The sequence below is a fragment of the Camellia sinensis genome, chromosome 3, assembly GCF_055761805.1.
Source record: "Camellia sinensis isolate YWXY chromosome 3, ASM5576180v1, whole genome shotgun sequence".
In the NCBI taxonomy this organism is placed as follows: domain Eukaryota; kingdom Viridiplantae; phylum Streptophyta; class Magnoliopsida; order Ericales; family Theaceae; genus Camellia; species Camellia sinensis.
The window spans coordinates 91,258,791-91,277,817 of NC_138963.1; the positions used below are offsets into that span (position 1 = coordinate 91,258,791).

The 19,027-nt window shown below is 33.7% G+C and overlaps 1 long non-coding RNA gene across 1 annotated transcript; it reads left to right on the forward strand.

Annotated features, from left to right (window-relative positions):
- The first annotated feature begins 272 nt into the window (after positions 1–272).
- On the forward strand, positions 273–4,652 carry LOC145821063 (uncharacterized). Its single transcript, XR_014363103.1, has 2 exons — positions 273–717; positions 4,248–4,652. It is a non-coding gene; the product is annotated as an uncharacterized LOC145821063 (long non-coding RNA).
- Positions 4,653–19,027: the final 14,375 nt, after the last annotated feature.

The window sequence follows — 19,027 nt, forward strand, 5'->3', positions numbered from 1 at the left end:
GATGTGAATCATGTGGTGCTGCGGAACCGGGGACATGCGAAGGTATTTTTCATGTTTTAATCCTTTTTATTTTCTGATTACACTTAGAAGTTTGAATGGTCATGACCGCTGGACACATTGAAGTATTGCTAAAGTTTTGTTCATTTTTTTACCTTTTAGGTCACTTTGGGTATATAGAATTACCAATTCCAGTATATCATCCTTCCCATGTGAGCAAACTAAAGCGGTTGTTGAGCCTGGTTTGCTTTAAGTGCTTGAAGTTGAGAAGTGGGAAGGTAATGGATATGTTTATAGAAGGCTCCACGTAAAATCTATTGTCTACTAATTAGGCTACAAAATACTAAGATTTTAAAGTTTTACTTGATTTAATTCACTGGTTCACAATCTTTTATTCTTCTTCATTTTTTATTTTTTATTTATAAATTTTTTGTTCTGTTTGCTATAGTTGTATATTTGCTTCTCATTTTACAATAGTCTTTAATTTGTGTTTTGAGTTTGTCCTTCAAGAACATTATGTCTTTACCTTTGACCTTTCAGTCAAAAATATTACATATCTTTTGAAACATTAATATGGAGTAACATTTTGAGTGTATATTTGCAGGATTCAAAGAGCAAGGCCTATCCTTATAGATCCAGGCTTATACCATTCACAGAAATCTGGTGTATTTTGGGCCAAAGAGAAAAGATCTATGCCTTCTTCATTCAAGTTATTCATGGGTATATTCTTAGCTTTTGCCTTGTATGACTATTCTATTGTCCATGTAGATAACTCAAGTACCTGTTCATCTGTGTTCAGTTTTTCACCTTAGAATCAGGGATGCTGATGTTTTCATACATATGTGGTCTCATAAACTAATAGATGTTAAGAGGAATAAGTTAGTGGGATTTTCTGTACTTTTGTGGTATTATAGTGATACATTTTTGAATCAGATCCTGTAGTCCTCAATTATGATAAACCACCACCTGTTTGTGTTGCTTTTTGAAATTTAGGATTGATATTTGACCTCTTTGGTTCATATAGGCATAACTTGAAGACAAAAAGCATGTGAATAGGAAAAACACAGCTGACATTTTGCATCAAGCATATTTAGTGCATGTTGTAATGAAGTTTGGTCACAATTACAGCAGGAAATTGATATCGAGATGATGGGGATGGTGTAGGTGATGCTTTCTGAGCAGGAAATTTGAATTTTAAAAAATTCTAACGCAGACACGTTGCGGACACTTAGGAAAATACGTTTATATCACTTAAACACATTAAACACATAACAAGTTTTATTTCTCTTCATTTCTTATTATTTCTCACTAAATAACCCCATCCAAACAAGACTATACTGTAGAGGAAAAAGAGATGATGAATTGCTTATTAGTTTTATAGTAGAGTTTGTATTAGTTTTATAGTAGTGTGTGCACTGTCTTAGATTACAAAGTCCACCTGATTTGGAGAATGGAACAATGGGTGCTGATATTCTTGATTCATAATATTTTAGCAGTGTGGTTGATATCATTTCCCTTTAAAAAAAAAAATCAAGGAAATATCTTAATCAATATACTCTTGACTCTCTATTTTAGCAGTGTGTTGAAGCCAATAAAATATGTAGGCATTGAAGTTTGGCAAGTAAGACTCTTGACTCTCTATTATTAAAGTATTGTTATTTCTTCTAATTGGGTCTATGATCTTGCACTTTCTGATTGAAGCTAAGTGTGTGAACCTCTGTTGTTATGAAGTAAAAAGGTTGCAATGCTTCATTGTCAGTTTCAGGACTTTGGCCAATTTTATTGATTTTTTATTTTTTTTTGAAAAAGTTGTTCATGTCATCGGTCTGAATACCCATTTTTCTTTTTCTTTTTTCCAAAAAGGAAGAAGAACCCAACTGTGCAATAAAAATATGGTTGGAGTTGGATTATCCTTTATCCCATTTATGAGCCCCAACTGTGCAATAAAAATTAAACATGTTAAGGGTTCTAATTTGAGCATGTTTTTAGTTATAGAGGGAATTACATCATATTTTCTTTAAAAAGTTTGGATTGTAGCAGTGGGATTGAACTTGATTTGATGGGTAACTCAACATACTTCTGTAATAAATATGATATAGGTACATGGTCCCATACTTCCAGAATCCTAAAAATTTTAAAATAGGTACATAAGAATGTTTGGTTGCTTACCTCAAGCAAATGGATATGCACACCCCCTTTAAAATTTCCAAATTGGAAATTTTAATGTGTGTATATATATATATATATATATATTTGGCCTGTGATATAAGTGTTTCAAGCTAATATGCAGAATAGCTGAAGCAATCCCTCTTATGTCAGGCCATTTAACAATATTTTTCATTTATGGGTGCTTAGTAATTCATTGTGCAGAGACCACTATACATCAGGATATGTAGTGAGATTATATTTTAAGTCAGGTTTTCTAATGGGTCATCTCACCATTAGTTTTGATTTATGACTGGCTCGCTATAATATTAGTTGGAGTGAGATTATTCAGGATATGTAGCCCTAGTACAAAAATACTATTCTCGTGTCTGGCAAGGCAACACCACAACCAAAGAATTGAATTTTTTCAAATTTATGTAGAAGACATCCAACATATTTAGAAATTTTATTGTCTCTTTTTGAAGAAACTTGATTGACTTATATTTTGAAAATAGGCTGCAGGGCAAAAACAACAAAAGAAAAGAAAGGTTAGTGGTATATATTTTTTCTTATTTAGACAATTTAGGAGAAAACATAAAAGAGAAATTGATAAATTTACGTCGTCCACCTTGCATTGGAAAATGGTGAATATATTATCTATTTTTTCTTTGACAAATAAAATTATGGGATTATTTGTTGAATATATTTAATGCTAGAGGAAGTAGCAAAAGAAGCAACTAAACATATAGATCATGCAAAATTAGTTGGAAGTCTTCTGCTAAAAAGATTCCCAACTTTCTTAAGAACATGAAAGGTATTCTCTGGAGAATGTTTAGCCAATGACCTTTAGACTGTGTGTGTCGAGTGTAACTTTCTGTGAACCAATTGAATGGCTTTTTTGGACTAACTGACGAGAGTTCTCTATAGCATGTAAAGCTATAGTCTTTAGAGTTCCAAGAGTAACTTGTTTTGAAGTTGAAATGGAAGAAAGTGAGAACAAGAGATAACTTTTATTCACCCAAAAAAAGATCTATAACTTGCTTTCCTATATAGTTTGATTTAGAAGAATATTTCCATGTTTAGTTGTAAGGAATTGCATTTGTTGATAATTAACTTTTGGAAGATCTTTTGTGGTGTATTGTATTATATTTTGATTTTCAATTTGGTAAAAGAAATGGAGCTGTATCATTTTCTATGGGTTGATTTACTTGGAAATACTTGTAATTTGTAAAATTTATTATTTTTTCTTTAGATAATATTTGTGAAATGATTTTCACACTTTTCTTTTAACCTTTCACAACGGGAGTGTGAGAGGCTAACGGGGGAGAGTGAATATAATTTCTCTAATATTATTATTCAATAGAATGTAGATCCATTGCAATATTTTGAATTTTATCAAGGTCAGTTTTGTGGTAATTGGCATTTGAGGCCACTTTTATTATCAATTCTAACTTGCTTTGGAATTTTCTGTTTCTATTTACAGCATTCATGGGCAATGTGCAGCAACTATGAAATCTCTGTTAAGAGTAACTATAACTTTGAAAAACCTTTCTTGCACCTTGCCAGGAAGCTTGCAGGGTAATGGAATAGTACATTGTTTGTTATTTTATTTTTTGTTTATTTATACTGGTGGAGTTGTAGACTATTAGATAAAGATAAGCAAGAAAACATCACAAATAATTATCTTTATCTTTGCAGGGGAACTCTCCAAAGGAACCTTTTGAATTAATATCATTAGAAAAATGAAAAAATAGTGTGATAAAAAATCCATCAAAGATAGTGTGATAATATCATTAGTTGCATCATGATGTAATGAAAAAATAGTGTGATAATATCATTAGTTGCATCTAGATTAGGTGCATTTAAACATATAAGAAAAATTTGATTAAAATATGAAAAAAAAATCCACCAAAGATTAAAAAATACAAAAAACAAAATTTCGTAAACAAATTTCAAATTTTATTTTTTGGTGGTGGTGGTGGTGGTGGTTCACAGTTCTTAAATTTTTAACTTGTGGGAAACATTAGAGTCTAGGAATGAAAATTTATGAGTTGCTGTTAATGATCAATTTGTGGTGTTTCTTATCCCTTTGGTATTCTTTACAGGCACGAAGCTGAGCTTGCTGCAGCGGCTAGCCAGCCCCTTCCTGATGATGATGACGATGCATTTGACTAATGCTCATGACTTTAGCTTTTTGCTATCATTTTTCGTGCTCCTTTAGTTAATATGAGTTCTAAAAAAAAATTTCAACGCTATCGAAGGATTTGTGTATGAGAGGTGAATGTATCGCGGAGAAGAGACCATTTTAGTTATTCTTTAGCCATTGTTTGAAGTCTGGTTGTGGTTGTGCTTTGTGGTAGAATTCTTTAGGCTGCCATATGGATGTTTTGAGTCACTTCAAGTGTTTGCTTGAAGATTTTAAATTATGTATGGATTTAAATTATTGACGTTGGATTAGATTTGGACTGTATGGAATTTGTAATATATATAGAATTGGACGTTGAAGATTACTTTTTTGGATGCTTGGAACAGAAATGTGTGCACGTTGTTGAATGCTTTAATGGTTGATAACATATTTTGGTGTTGATAGATTATATTGTTTTATACAGGGTACAGGTTGTAATATAAATGAATACAGGTTGTTTACAAATTTTTTTTTTTTTTTCAAATTATTTGGCCACCAAATGTTTTGGTAGCCAAATAGGTAATCAAAAGTTTTGGCTACTAATAATTTAGTAGCAAAAACATAACCCAAAATGTTTTTGCCACCAAATAATTAGTAGCTAAAAGATTTGAGAATGAGAGAAAGAAACTATTGGCCACCAAATGTTTTGGTAGCCAAATAGGTAATCAAAAGTTTTGGCTACTAATAATTTAGAAGCAAAAACATAACCCAAAACGTTTTTGCCACCAAATAATTAGTAGCTAAAAGATTTGAGAATGAGAGAAAAAAACAATTGGCGACTAATACTTTAGTGGCAGAAACATAACTTTTGCCGACTAAACTAAGATTAGTAGCCAAATGTGTACTTTCGGCGACCAATTATTTAGTAGCTAAAAGTGATACCTTCCCCGACCACAACAAGTTAGTAGCCAAAAAGCCTCATTCGGCGACTAATACTTTAGTGGCGGAAACATACCTTTTGGCGACTAAACTAAGATTAGTAGCCAAATGTGTACACTTTCGGCGACCAAACAAATTTTAGTCGCCAATACTATCGCCGACAGGGTAAAGGCGACGAACTTAGCGACAAAAAATTTTGGTCGCTAAACACCTTCGGCGACTAAATAAGTGACTTTTGGCGACCAATATTTTGGTAGCCAAAAGTGACATTTCTTGTAGTGAATAGGGGTGTTGTTGAGTTTTATTTTGAGATACATTAACAATCAAATTAGTCGTTGTTATATTCTCTAAATTTATAAATCAAACTGATAAAATGTTATATCTAATTCATAATTATTTTATTTTTTCTCTTACAATTATCAAATTATTTTTTTTAAAACTTTCCAAATATAATTATCTTAGCCAAACTAAAATAACCAAAAAGTTGAATAGCTAACTAAAATAGTCAACTTTCCAAATAAGGCCAAAATGTCACTTTTAAATTATAATCATTTTACTTTTTTTCTCACAACTATCAAATTAACTACAAAAAAAGCTAAAAATTTATCTCATAAAAACTTTTTTAGTCAGGTTAACATAATAAAAAAATCACGCTAAAAAAGTTATTTCAAATGGGGCATCAATACTACGTGAATTATAGCTAAAATAATAATAATAAAAAAATTGTCTTATAACTAAATATCACATGAGGTGTAACCAAGCAATTTTTAAATTATAACTAAAATAATATTACAATGTATCATAATTAACGAAAACAATAAATTATAACTTAAGAAATAAAAATCATAACCAAATGTTCATAATACACTGTACCATAGAATTTCCAATGATGTCAAATACACGTTAGAAAAAATGGGTATCTTCTTCCTGATGTGTCTGGATCACGCTTTGTGTACTCCCTCCCATAATTGTCTTCTTGAAATACACGTTAAAAGAAATTGATTGATATCCTCTTCGTAATGTGTCTATATCACATTGTGTACTTCCTCCTACCATAATTGTCTTCTTGACTTTTCACTAAGCTATTGTAGTGAGACCGCGTGTTTCAATCTTAGGCTATGTTTGTTATAAAGGTTTGACTTGGTTGGAATTATTTTAGTCACAAAAAGGCAAAATAATTTTTTTAGCCTAATATAATAAAATGTCACATCCAAATTATAATCATTTTATTTTTTTCTCTCACAAAAGTCAAAAAAGTCAAAAAATCTATCACAAACGAGGCTTTTCAGCCACAGACTAAAATAGTCAAAAAGTCAACTTACATTCCCAACGAAGGCTTAATTATCAATTATTATGGTCCTTGTTTACATCTTTTTTTCTAATAAATAAATTTGAAATTATGCTTCAGTAAATTTTGTTTGGAATTTATTTTTAAAAAATTGGTACATTATCTATATAACATTGTTTATGTTGAAAAATTAGGAATTACATATCACATCTCTGAATTAGAGGGTGAAATTAAAAATTGTCTAGAGGTGCCGATCAAGGTATGTGCCAAAAAAATTGAAGTAATTTTTCTACATTACTAATTAAATAAAATTTCTCATATAAGCAGTTTTGAAAAAAAAATATTTCATGAACATAAAAAATATACAAATAAATGTGACAATTTTTTTCATTTATTTTTTTTAAAATTTTGAAATTGAAATATAATTAGATATCAATATATAATCGATTAGATTACCTTTAAGTTATTTTTATCAATTAACGTAATCTAATAAATTACGTTATTAGTCTCTATATTTTTATGAAATTTATGAGTAAACAATTTTCTTAAAGGAGACGTTCTACTAATTTTCTTTATTTTTAAATGTATATCTCATGAAAATTTTCTTTGTTTTTATTCCCCTTGCATTCATTTAACACAGCCCCTGTGAAGTCAATTGGATTGTTGCAAAAAAAGTCGCTTAAAATATCTCATAGGATCACAAATGCAAAATCCATTTTCATCCATTGGGAATTTACTTTTTTAATATTTTTTTATAAAAATTATGTAAAAAAATAGAAAGACAGTTGACCTTAATATTAATTTTTTGAATTTTTTAACTAAAATTCTAAATTCACAGACATAGATTGTAAAGTTGTGGTCATGATCATTGTTTCATTCATAAGAGGGCAACAATATGGGTGGCTAGATAAATTTAGTTTGATTTTGAGGTAAATTAACAATCAAATTAGTTGTTATTATTCTCTAAATTTATGGATCGAACTGAATCATGAAACTTTAAAAATGAATCAAAATTGAAACTACCAAAAACTATTTAGTTTCTGTTAAGTTTCACGGCTCTAAATTAAGAACTTCATCACTATATTTAGAATATGTAATTTAATAAATATTAATTTCTATACAAGCATTCCGAAAATTTCATAAACATACTTCAATTTCTTGAATATTCTTCAAATTATTTTTTCTAAATTGTGTGAAGATAAAAAAAATAAAAATTATTCATATTACATATTAATTTCTATGAAACTAAAATTTTCAATAATATTTATTTTTTGAGACAAAACTTTTAATCTCAGAAGGTTAGTAATTAATTACTAAATGTCTAATTTTATCGCTAAAAATAGAATAATAGCACACTTAGGGACAAAAATATTTTATCTCTAAAAAGTTGTTTTGTCCTTAAACTTTTATCTTTAAAATTTTAATTTCTTGTAGTGATAAAATACTAAATTAAAAAATAATTTTAAAAAATTTGAGTGAATAGGTGTGATCGGCATATGAAATAATATTTTGAAACGCATTAGAGGAAGCTAATATTGACGTGAATTTCACGTCAAGAGGAAGAAACACATGAATTGCATTAGAGTTTGTTACATTTTCATGGATGAATCCTTACATTGTGTTCGGTTGAGGGATTTAGACAAGAAAAGAAAAGATGTATGAAACTATATGAAATGTAGGTATATTTTACTCACATTTCATCAATTTTTATTTTTTTTCCAAATTTCCCAACCAATCACAGCGTCAAAAGTTTGGTTTGGAATAGTTTTTTGAAAATTAGATTTTTTATTTTTTTTAAATATTAAATATATATATATATTTTTTAATTTTTAGATGCATATAACCTAAATACAAAAGAATATATATTTAAGTGTATCTAAATTATGTATACCTAAAGAGAGAGAAAAAAAAAACAAGCTTAAAATATTAAAAAAATTCATAAAAATACAAAAAATATAATTTTCGAAAATCTATATATATATATATATATTACCATCTATCCACAATAAAAATAAAAGCTACATGTGTAGACCCCACTCTCATTCCAAATAAACTATATAATATATAATAAAAAATGACGCGTGCTTAGCCAAACTCAAATTTCATTCTTTCGAGTCACTGATACTTTGATGGAGACGTAACTGAGAAAAATCAAAGATTGTAACATTTTCCTTTGGATTGTTACACAAAAGTCATTTAAAATATCTCCCCATATTGACCAGCCAAGTTTTGCCCAGCAAAACGTACTACATATAGCGCGAGTAACATTCGATATTAAGTCACAAATACACCGAATACTAAATTGTACTGTGTTGCATATTTATCACGGGTTCATGAGAAATTTAGAAATTTATTAGCTATTAATTTGTGATTATGTTTCAATTTTAAGTAATAAATAATAATTTCAATCAAACAATCAAGACAAATCGACACATGATTTTAATGTGAAAAAACCATAATTGGAGCGCCTCCAATTGTGATAAAAAAATCACGGGCAAAAGTCACAAAATAATCCACTAAAATGACATAAAGGAATTACATAAGTGTACTCGCAATTACTTAGTGAATCCACACCTGAATCGAACCGATCCCCATGTGCCTCTTCCAGCCCCGTTTTCACCTCGAAATTGTCTTGCCCAACGTTGAATCCACAACGCCGATATCGAATCCACGACGATGAGCCATTCCAGAATCCACCAAAGCTTCAGGCCCGAATTCCACAGAATCCACCGAAGAATAACACTCTTTTTTGTATTGAGCAAAACAAACAATTCTTTGATGTATACTTTTCAAACCAGATTTAAACTCAAACAAACATCAAAGAAACTAGCAAAGAAGTTCAAGATATAAATCCTAATATCCAAGAAGAAGATCTGGAAGTCGTAACCCTAAAATCTAACTGAAATATATATTTATAGAAAATCCAGCCGCAAAGGTCGCTAGAGCGAAGGATCTCTTCGCTCGAGCGAGGAGACTAAAACGCGTGTTTTTTCAAGTGTCTTCGCTCGAGACACCAAAGTGTTGCCCGAGTGAGAAATGCAACTTCTCAGTATTTTTATAGTCAGTGAAAACTTCTGGGATCAAGGATTCTTCGCTCGAGCATATATTCCTTCGCTCGAGCGAACAAACTACTTCAGTTCGATCCGCGACATAGTCAGCGAAGTGGCAAACGTGAAAGAATTAACACCACAAACTTCTCTGCAAGGCACAATTTTGGTTGGATTCACATCTAAAACTCATAGCTTTACTGAAATGAAAGAACGAATAAAATTACAACTGAAAGGAGTTTTGTCAAACGGGATTGTCAAGAATAAAACCTAATAGTTCATCATCCATGAGAATTGCAGCAATTCTTTTTTACCTTTGCTTTCTCACCTTTGCAACATTTCATAATTGCTTTTGCAATGGAAACTCCAACATTGTTTGCTCCAAAACTGAAAAGCAAGCCCTTCTAAAATTCAAGCAAGATCTTAAAGACCCTTCAAACCGGTTGTCCTCTTGGGCTGGTGACAGCTGTTGTCAATGGTTTGGAGTCGTCTGCAACAACTTCACTGGCCATGTCCATGTGATTCACCTTCCTTATAATTATAGTTATAGTGATGCTGATTGTTATTTTTATGGAAATTATTCTGAATATGAAGCTTGCTGGCTTTATCACAAGTTAGGAGGTAAAATAAATCCTTCTTTGCTCAATTTGAAGCACCTTCGTTATCTGGACTTGAGTGGGAATTATTTTGGATGGATTCGCATTCCTAGCTTCATTGGCTCTATTGGAAGTTTAAGGTACCTTAACCTGTCTAATGTCGAATTCAGCGGAGCCATTCCTCATCAACTAGGAAATCTCACCATGATGCGTTATCTGGACTTGAGCTCGAATCATTTTAGAGGGATTTGCATTCCTAGCTTCATTGGCTCTATTGGACGTTTGAGGTATCTCGGCTTGTCTAATGCTGGATTCAGCGGAGCCATTCCTCTTCAAATAGGAAATCTCACCATGATGCGTTATCTTGGTCTTCATCGTAATCTTGGTATGTTTCTTGGATCTGAATTTCAGTTATGTGGTGATAATTTACACTGGGTTTTTGGTCTTCTTTCATTACAACACCTTGATATGTCATTGGTAAACCTTAGCAAAGCAGTGGATTGGGTAGAGATGATAAATACACTTCCTTCTTTGGTAGAATTGCAGTTACGTGGGTGTGATCTCAAATATTCTTCTCCTTTAACTACCGTTAACTTTGCATCACTACATATCCTCGACCTGTCTTATAGCAATTTTGCGTCGTCTATACCTAAGTGGATTTTCAGTTTGAATCATCTAGTTTCCCTAGATATCAATAATTGTAACTTTTATGACCCAATTCCCAATGGTATTCAAAACATGACTTCTCTCAAAGAGTTTTATGCTGCTGGAAATAATCTGAATTGATCATTGCCCAAGGGGTTGTCTAGCGTCAGAGACCTCGTTTCTCTATACTTAGGCTCCAATAAGTTTCACAGACCAATTCCAATTGGCCTTCTAAACATGACTAGTCTTAGAGATCTAGATTTGTCCTATAATTTTTTCACTTCCTTGCCAAATGGGTTGTTGTCTAGTCTTAGCCGTCTCAAGTCGGTCATTCTCATAGACAATCTCTTGCAAGGTGTAATCTCAGGGGCCATAGGAAACTTGACTTCCCTTATTATCCTCGACATGTCATCCAATCAACTTGAGGGAAACATACCCAGATCATTGGGAAAATTATGCAAGTTGAAGACAATTGATTTATCATATAACAAATTGGGTGAAGAGATAACAGAACTTTTCAGATGTTTCTCCCATTGCATGTTATTTGGATTGGAGTCGATGTCATTACAGAAAAATTATCTTGGTTGTCAATTTCCAAATGAGCCTGACCAATTCAAAAATCTAACCTACCTTTCCCTTGCAAACAACTCCATTTATGGTCCCATTCCAATGTCGATCGAAAGATTATCATCCTCGGCAATGTTAGATCTTTCCTATAATCATTTGACTGGAGTTCTTCCTCAAAGTCCTGGGCAACTTGCAAAGTTAGAAACTTTAGATCTTTCAAATAATCGGTTGAATGGAACTCTTCTTGAAAGTCTTGGGCAACTTGCAAAGTTAGAAACTTTAGATCTTTCATATAATCATTTGAATGGAACTCTTCCTAAAAGTCTTGGGAAATTTGGGATGTTAACAGTTTAGATGTATCTCATAATTTGATGAAGGGTGTTGTCTCTGAGATTCACTTTGCCAATCTCACAAGATTAAGTTACTTAGATGGAAGTGAGAACAATTTAACTTTAAAAGTGCGTGATGGTCGAATCCCCACTTTTCAAGTTAGAGCTTTGACGTTGGCCTTTTGGCAATTAGGGCCGCAATTTCCAGCTTGGCTTCAATACCAAGGACAATTAGAAACATTGGACATAGCCAACACATGAATTTTTTATTCCATTCCGTAATGGTTTTGGCCGAAAATTTCTATCATTTCACAATTAAATCTCTCTCATAACCAAATTCATGGAGAGATTCCAAGAAAATTTAAGGTTCTCATTAGTGCTTCTGTGATTGACCTGAGTTTCAATCACTTCAAGGGTATGTTACCATTCATCTCCTCTACTGTAGAATGGTTAGATCTTTCAAATAATTCTTTTTTAGGATCGGTTTACCATGCCTTATGTGGTAGGATGAGGATACAAAATTGGCTGATTGTTCTTAATCTTGCAAATAATTATTTGTCTGGAAGAATTCCTAATTGTTGGCAGGATTGGCAATATTTGCAAGTCTTAAAATTAGAAAATAACAAATTGATGGGTACCATTCCACCATCTATTGGACATTTAACTTCCCTCAAATCATTGCACTTAAGACATAACAGCCTCTCAGGAAAACTACCGCAATCTCTACAACATTGTATAAACTTGGTGCTCATTGATCTTGGTGGAAATCAATTTATTGGAAGCATACCTACTTGGATGGGGAATTCATTTTCGAAATTGGTAGTTCTTAACCTTCGTTCAAATAAGTTTCAAGGCAGCATTCCATATGAACTTTGTCGTCTAAGTTCTCTTCAAATCTTAGACCTTTCACATAATAATCTCTCAACAGTTGTGCCAAAATGTTTCAACAATTTCACTGCCATGGCTGAAAAACAAAATTCAAGCAATCTCTTTTCTTATTATGCATCGATTCCTACATCAGAAGCTCAAGAAAATGCATTTCTTGCGACCAAAGGAAGAGAGGTTGAATAAAGCACCTTCCTTAAATTTGTTAGAAGCATGGATCTTTCAGAAAACAATTTATCTGGAGAGATCCCCAAGGAACTAACTAGACTAGTAGGATTGCATTCATTGAATCTGTCAGGAAATCATTTTACCAGAGAATTAACTAGACTAGTTGGTGACATGGAACAACTTGAATCCCTAGATTTCTCTCTAAACCAACTTTGTGGTGAAATTCGTTTGAGCATGTCAAGTTTGACATTCTTGAGTCACTTGAATTTTTCTTATAATAATTTGATAGGAAAAGTTCCATTAAGTACTCAACTTCAAATCTTAGAGAATTCCAGCTTTGTCGGCAACAAACTTTGTGGACCTCCACTCCCAAACTGCGACACAAGCAAGGCAATACCTAAAGTTGGACATGGAAGCAATGAAAAAAGAGACGGATTTCCAAAAGTGTGGTTCTATGCGATATCAACACTTGGATTTGTTGTTGGTTTTTGGGTTGTGGTGGGTCCTTTACTATTCAAGATGAGCTGGAGAATTGCTTATTTTTGATTTCTTGATGATATTTGGTACAACTTCTGTAATTTTATTTTAAAATGTCACTATATTTGTAATTGAAGGAATTGCTCATTTATTCCCTTATAAATAATTATGTCTAATAATTGATGTACTTTGTTTTTTCCTTTTGAGAAGGTTAGCATTGTTTAGGGCGCTAAAAGATATAGTGTGAAAAGAAAATGAATGATGAATCCATCGCCATTTGGTGTAAAAGTGTCAGAGGAATTTAAGCTTCTTGTCAAGCTCAAAATGTGATGAATGTTTTTTAAGATATTATTTATTTTTTTTTTAATCAGCAAAGAAAGGAATTTCATTGATGAAATCAAAAAAATATATATATGATATTATATAAATAAATAAATAAAGGCAAGAGCAAAGAGAGTATTTAATTTAGTTCACTGGAATTGTTTGGACGGGAATAAAACGACTGTTTCTTGATCTCTCACTGGAATGATCATGCTCCTTATTGATGAATATTTAAATGGAATTACCATTTTATTTAAAACGCATGCAAAGAAAATCAAACACTCCATAAGGTTTCTTTCTTAGGAAATTCTATAGTTTTGGGTGTGTACCAATGTCGTTAGGCCACCTCTAATGCTGCACCAAATCTATTACCAAATTCAAATTTCGTAAAAAAGTCTTTTTTTTTTTTTGTGTGTGTGTTCCAATGGTTTCATCAAACCTGTATCAAATTGAAAATATAACAAATGTTTCACCAAACTGAGGATGTCTTACACCTTTCAGCAATTTACTATATATAGTCGTTGAGTGTTGACCCATTGGACGACCAGTCAGACATCCGGCTAGATGTTTCCCAGGATGACCACCTCAAGGCAAAATTTTTTAAAAATTTACATTGACCAGTCGACTACCCAGTTGTGTAACGTGTAGACACCCCAATTTTGACCGCTCTTAAGACTTAGGCACTTCATTCCGAGCACTCGATGATAAAAGTTACATTGTGTAAGTGGTTTAAATTCTCAACAAAGAAATCTGATTTCAAACTCTAAACAATCCCAACCAGCCATACCCACTATATTTCTGCCCCATAAACTCAGTTTGGAACATTGTACCAACTTGTATTGAACCTGAAAGTGAGAAACAGTGGAATTACACTGAGGCCCGGCCGTGCCTCAGTGACAGCTGGTCGTGGATCAGTGAAGCCCGACCGGGCTCTTGACTTTTCAAAACAGATTGTGCTACAATCTGCTAGCTGTCTAATTTTGCAGTTGTTTTGATCTGTAGCTTGAATTCTATAAATAGGAGGCTCAGACTTGTGTTTTAGGGTGGAGAAATATCAAGAGATCAAGAGTTTAAGAATATCAAGGTGTAAGAAAATATAAAAGAGTTGAACTTCTTCTTTTGTAAATCATCTCCATACTTTCAAAACCCTTGAGCTCTCATATCATCCATACATACCATAGCAAGAGCTTGGACTTGGAACTTTGATTGAGGATTGAAAACCATAACTCAAACTTGAGAGTGCTTTGGAATCGAGTTTGGTTTACAACAAGAACGCCTTCTCTACAAGAGGTAAAAGCTATCTACCTTCTCCCTTGCTTTCATTTCAATCTTTGTCCATCTTTTTCTTGTGTTTTCATACTGTTTTGGGATTGTTTTCAAGGGCTGAAACTTGTGATTTAAGAGCTACCAAAGGTAGAGGGGTTAACCACCCTTCTTTGAACCTTATTCCAAGCTTATATCCTTGTGTTTCCCACTTATTTCTCTTTGTTTTGGGGCTGTTTTTGGACTATTTTTAGAGGCTAAAATATGGTTTAGAAGTCCCAAAAGTGGAGGGGTTAGCCACCCCTCCTTAGCTTTGCTTACTAACTTTGTATCTTTTTTTTTTACCTATCGTTTTGTGCTCTTTTCACATGGTTTTAGCTACTGTTTTAGCATATTAGGGGCTATTTTAGGGTTGTTTTAATTTATTTAATTAGTTCACGCTTTGATTAGTTCATTTGTTGTCTCATAAGTTCACTTGTATAGCTTGTTACATGTTGTTCTAGCTTTTCTTCAACTCACTTCCATATTTAATAATCTCATTTTAATAATCAAGTTGTCACTCCTTTATTTCATTCGAGAGTTGTTTCAAATGGTTGATGGTTATTCAACACACGAGCTAGAGTTTTGCGCTTAATGGCTTAATTTCTATGGAGATTCATCGTTAACGGCGTAATCTATCTTTCATATTGAGAATTACTTCCCATTTGACGCTTCTCTCCTTTTAGTGGACAGAATCATCACCTTAGACTTAATGGATTAAAGTATGGTAAGGACTAATGAATTTGGCTTAAAATGAACCAACCCATATAAAGAAAATGAGTTATCTTGCTTTGGTTCAGCCAGACGTTATGCCGAGTCCATTATGTCAAGGTTTGTTTTACATCTATTCATGATGTTTTAATGAACCTTGAAGCGTCTCTACCTCCCTCTTTGAATTCACTCTATGATAGGAGGGAGGGGTAGTTATAGTCCTTTTCATTTATTGACTTTTTTCCAAATTGTACATCGAAATCATCAAGCAATCAATTTGCTCATTGATAGATTTGGAAACAATTCTATCATTCTCTCAAGGATTTCCCATGATAGAGAAGTGTGAGATGGACAAACAGAGTCCAGAACACTCTGTTTGCACTGTTTTTACTTCAGAGCACAAAATGAAGTTACATGAAACTGAGGCACGACCGGCCTTCCTTAGGCCCGGTCGAGTATTAGTGAGGGCCCACCGAGAGGGCCCGCCGAGCATCCATGTTTGGTAAGACAGTGTGTTGTGTAGAAACAGAGGGTAGTGGCTGAAGGTGAAACAGAATAGTCTGGGCAGACAGAGAAGTTTCTGGACGCTGTGCATATGAGCATTATGCATCCTCAAATTTGTAATTAGGTAGTTAGTTAATGATAGCTTAGTATTTATTCACTTATTCATTTGGATTTGTAATAAGTAGTCAATTCAGACACTCGGACATTCGAACCCTCCTATGTGAGGATAAATATGTAATAATTTGTGTATGTCTTCCAACCCCACGTCTTTCTCCCTTTTATTTACTAGCTTATGATGGTTAGTTTAGGGCATCATGTTTTGTTGAGCATACTTCATGTTTGCATCCACTTATATTGCATGCATCGAGGCTCAGTTCATCATCCTAACTCACATTGTTATTGCTTATACTTCTTTGAATACATGTTTAGACCGCATACTATGAAATTAATCCATATGCCATATTAGTAACCGAGCCTAGTAATTGCATATCGCATGTGTTGCATTAGTCATGTTGCATAGGAATCATGCATTTTTCTAACTAGTTTCTTTTTTTTGGCTTGAAGTACTAGGTAAGCTTTTATTTGCTTTAGCATGATGCATGAGTATGATTATTTCCTTGTCTAGCATGCTTATCATAAGACTGAATGCTTAATTGATAAACTGCTTGAATACATGTGGATGAAGGCTATATGCTTGAATTGGAACAATTTGAGTAATATTCATATGCGATCATTTTTTCAAATGGTACATATTCGGAACAATTTTCAAAACAAACATGAATCAAGTGTTCCAATGATTGCAAAATTAGTCTATACATGTATGCATCACATAGTAAAGTTAGTTTAATAACCGGAACAAGAGTATATAATGTAAATAATAATCACACCATGATTAGTAAAGGTCGATCTTTGATCGGGCGAGTGGGGTGCCCAATTCATGACATTTCCCTCTTGTACCTAAGTTCCCGAGTTGAGACAATTTGGTGATGATGGACTAATGGCCTTTGGCATGAGTCACGGGATTTCTAAATTTTTCAAAACAAAATATTCAGGTGGCAACTCTGTAAATCCGGCAAAACAGTCTATTTTTGGCATTTGATTCAAAACATCGATTTTCCAAAAGAATTGCCGGATTTGGACTCTTTTGAGTTTTCGCTGTTTCACATTGCACTTGTAAAATCAGATTTAGAACCACGAGAGTCCGATATTGTAAGACCAATTCGTCTTCCGAAAGGAGACGCAAAAAAGTCGAGCTACAGTTTCTGACGACTCTGCTGGGGAACTTTAGAGAACTTGACTCGAACTTCATGATGTGAAATTTTATCTATATATATATATATGTTCTTTGCATTGCATTTGTATTGGTGCGCTTAAGTCACTGTGTTTGTTATCTGCTATCCTGGACAATTTGCCGGAGGCTTGCCTAAAAGCTTGCCAAAAGGCTGACCAGTTGTGGGCTCTGCCATGTTGGGAACACAACCCTTAGATCTGGGCTACCACTGTACCGTTTGATCTTCTTTTCACTTCTCGGTGTTAGGTGTGAGAGGTATATTAAGTAGTCTTGCTGAGGTACCCTGTTTTGACTATTCGACCTAGTTGCATATAGTAAAGCTATAGTGACTATTCCAAACTAGGACAGGATGCTCACCCGAATACAGGATTGTGTGAAACTCATTGTTTGAAATAGTACAGCCTAGATCATGCCAAAATCTAGGATAGGGTAACCCTACCCCCTCATAGGGGTGTTTTGGTTCTTTTAGTTGATATGTGCTTTTACAATGCGACTGTACAGAATGGTTCATATCAGTATGAGTTTGAGAACAGAGTTCAATAGGGATTACAGTTCAGCTATGTGTTATGATTGTTGGGAATTGGGGCTGAAGTGCTGTCCAATTTTTTATTGTTGTTTTTCCTTTCTTTCTTTTGCTAGGTAGTTTACCATTATAGCTTCAGAAAGACCCAATATTCCCCAAGTTGTGTGGACTCGGTCTGGCAGGCTTTGCAAAATTCAAGACCTCATTGGTGGTCAGCCAGTGTTAGTCTCTCTCCTACCGGTTACTCGACAAAGAAGAAACAAACAAGCATCAGCACTAGTACAAAGCGCTCTGCAAACAGTTGTTCTTGTACGCAATTCACCAACATCTTAGCCACCTGGACCAAGGATGGCACAAAACACAGAAGAATTTGCTGCCATGATAGCAGTTGTTCAGAGAACCATGGATACCATAAATCAAAGGATGGCCGCACAACATGAAGTCATTACTGATCTGCGATGTCTATATGGGGCATCCACATCTATAGTGCATCAAATCCTGGCTGCTCAACCGAATCCCAATCCACTTCCACCAATGGAAAATCCCCAGGTCCTAGATCCCCAAGAGGTGTTTCCACAGGTTCCAACTTATAGGTCCTTGGCACAGCCCCAAGAGGAACTCCTTCCCTTTGACATCAAGAAGAATGATCCAGCCATGATAAAAATTTCCAGGCTAGAGAAAGCACTGAAAAAGTCCCAAGGCTTCAATTCCACTTCTAATATTGAAGACGGGTACACTGAGGCTTCGGTCAGATTACCGGAGAAGTTTAAGATGCCCCACATCGACAGATTTGATGGAAGTAGGAATCTGATTGTACAATTCCACGTGTTTTCAGATATTTTGAGACCAATGGGTCTTTTTAGTGCTCAGAAACTATCATTGTTTGGGAGAACTCTATCTGATGCAGCGGCCATCTGGTACGCAAAACTGGAGGATTCTATGAAACGGAACTAAGAGGAGCTATCTGAGGGGTTTGTTAATCAGTATTCATATAACACTCAGATAAAGGTAACCATCAATGAGCTAGAAGCAACTACCTAGAACCCCAAAGAATCTTTCACCGATTTTGTCACCAGGTAAAGAGCAAATGCGACCTGGATGACAAACAAACCCTCTGAAAGTGAGGAAGTCAGCTAGTGGTCCAGAATCTCAAGCTTGATATGCTGC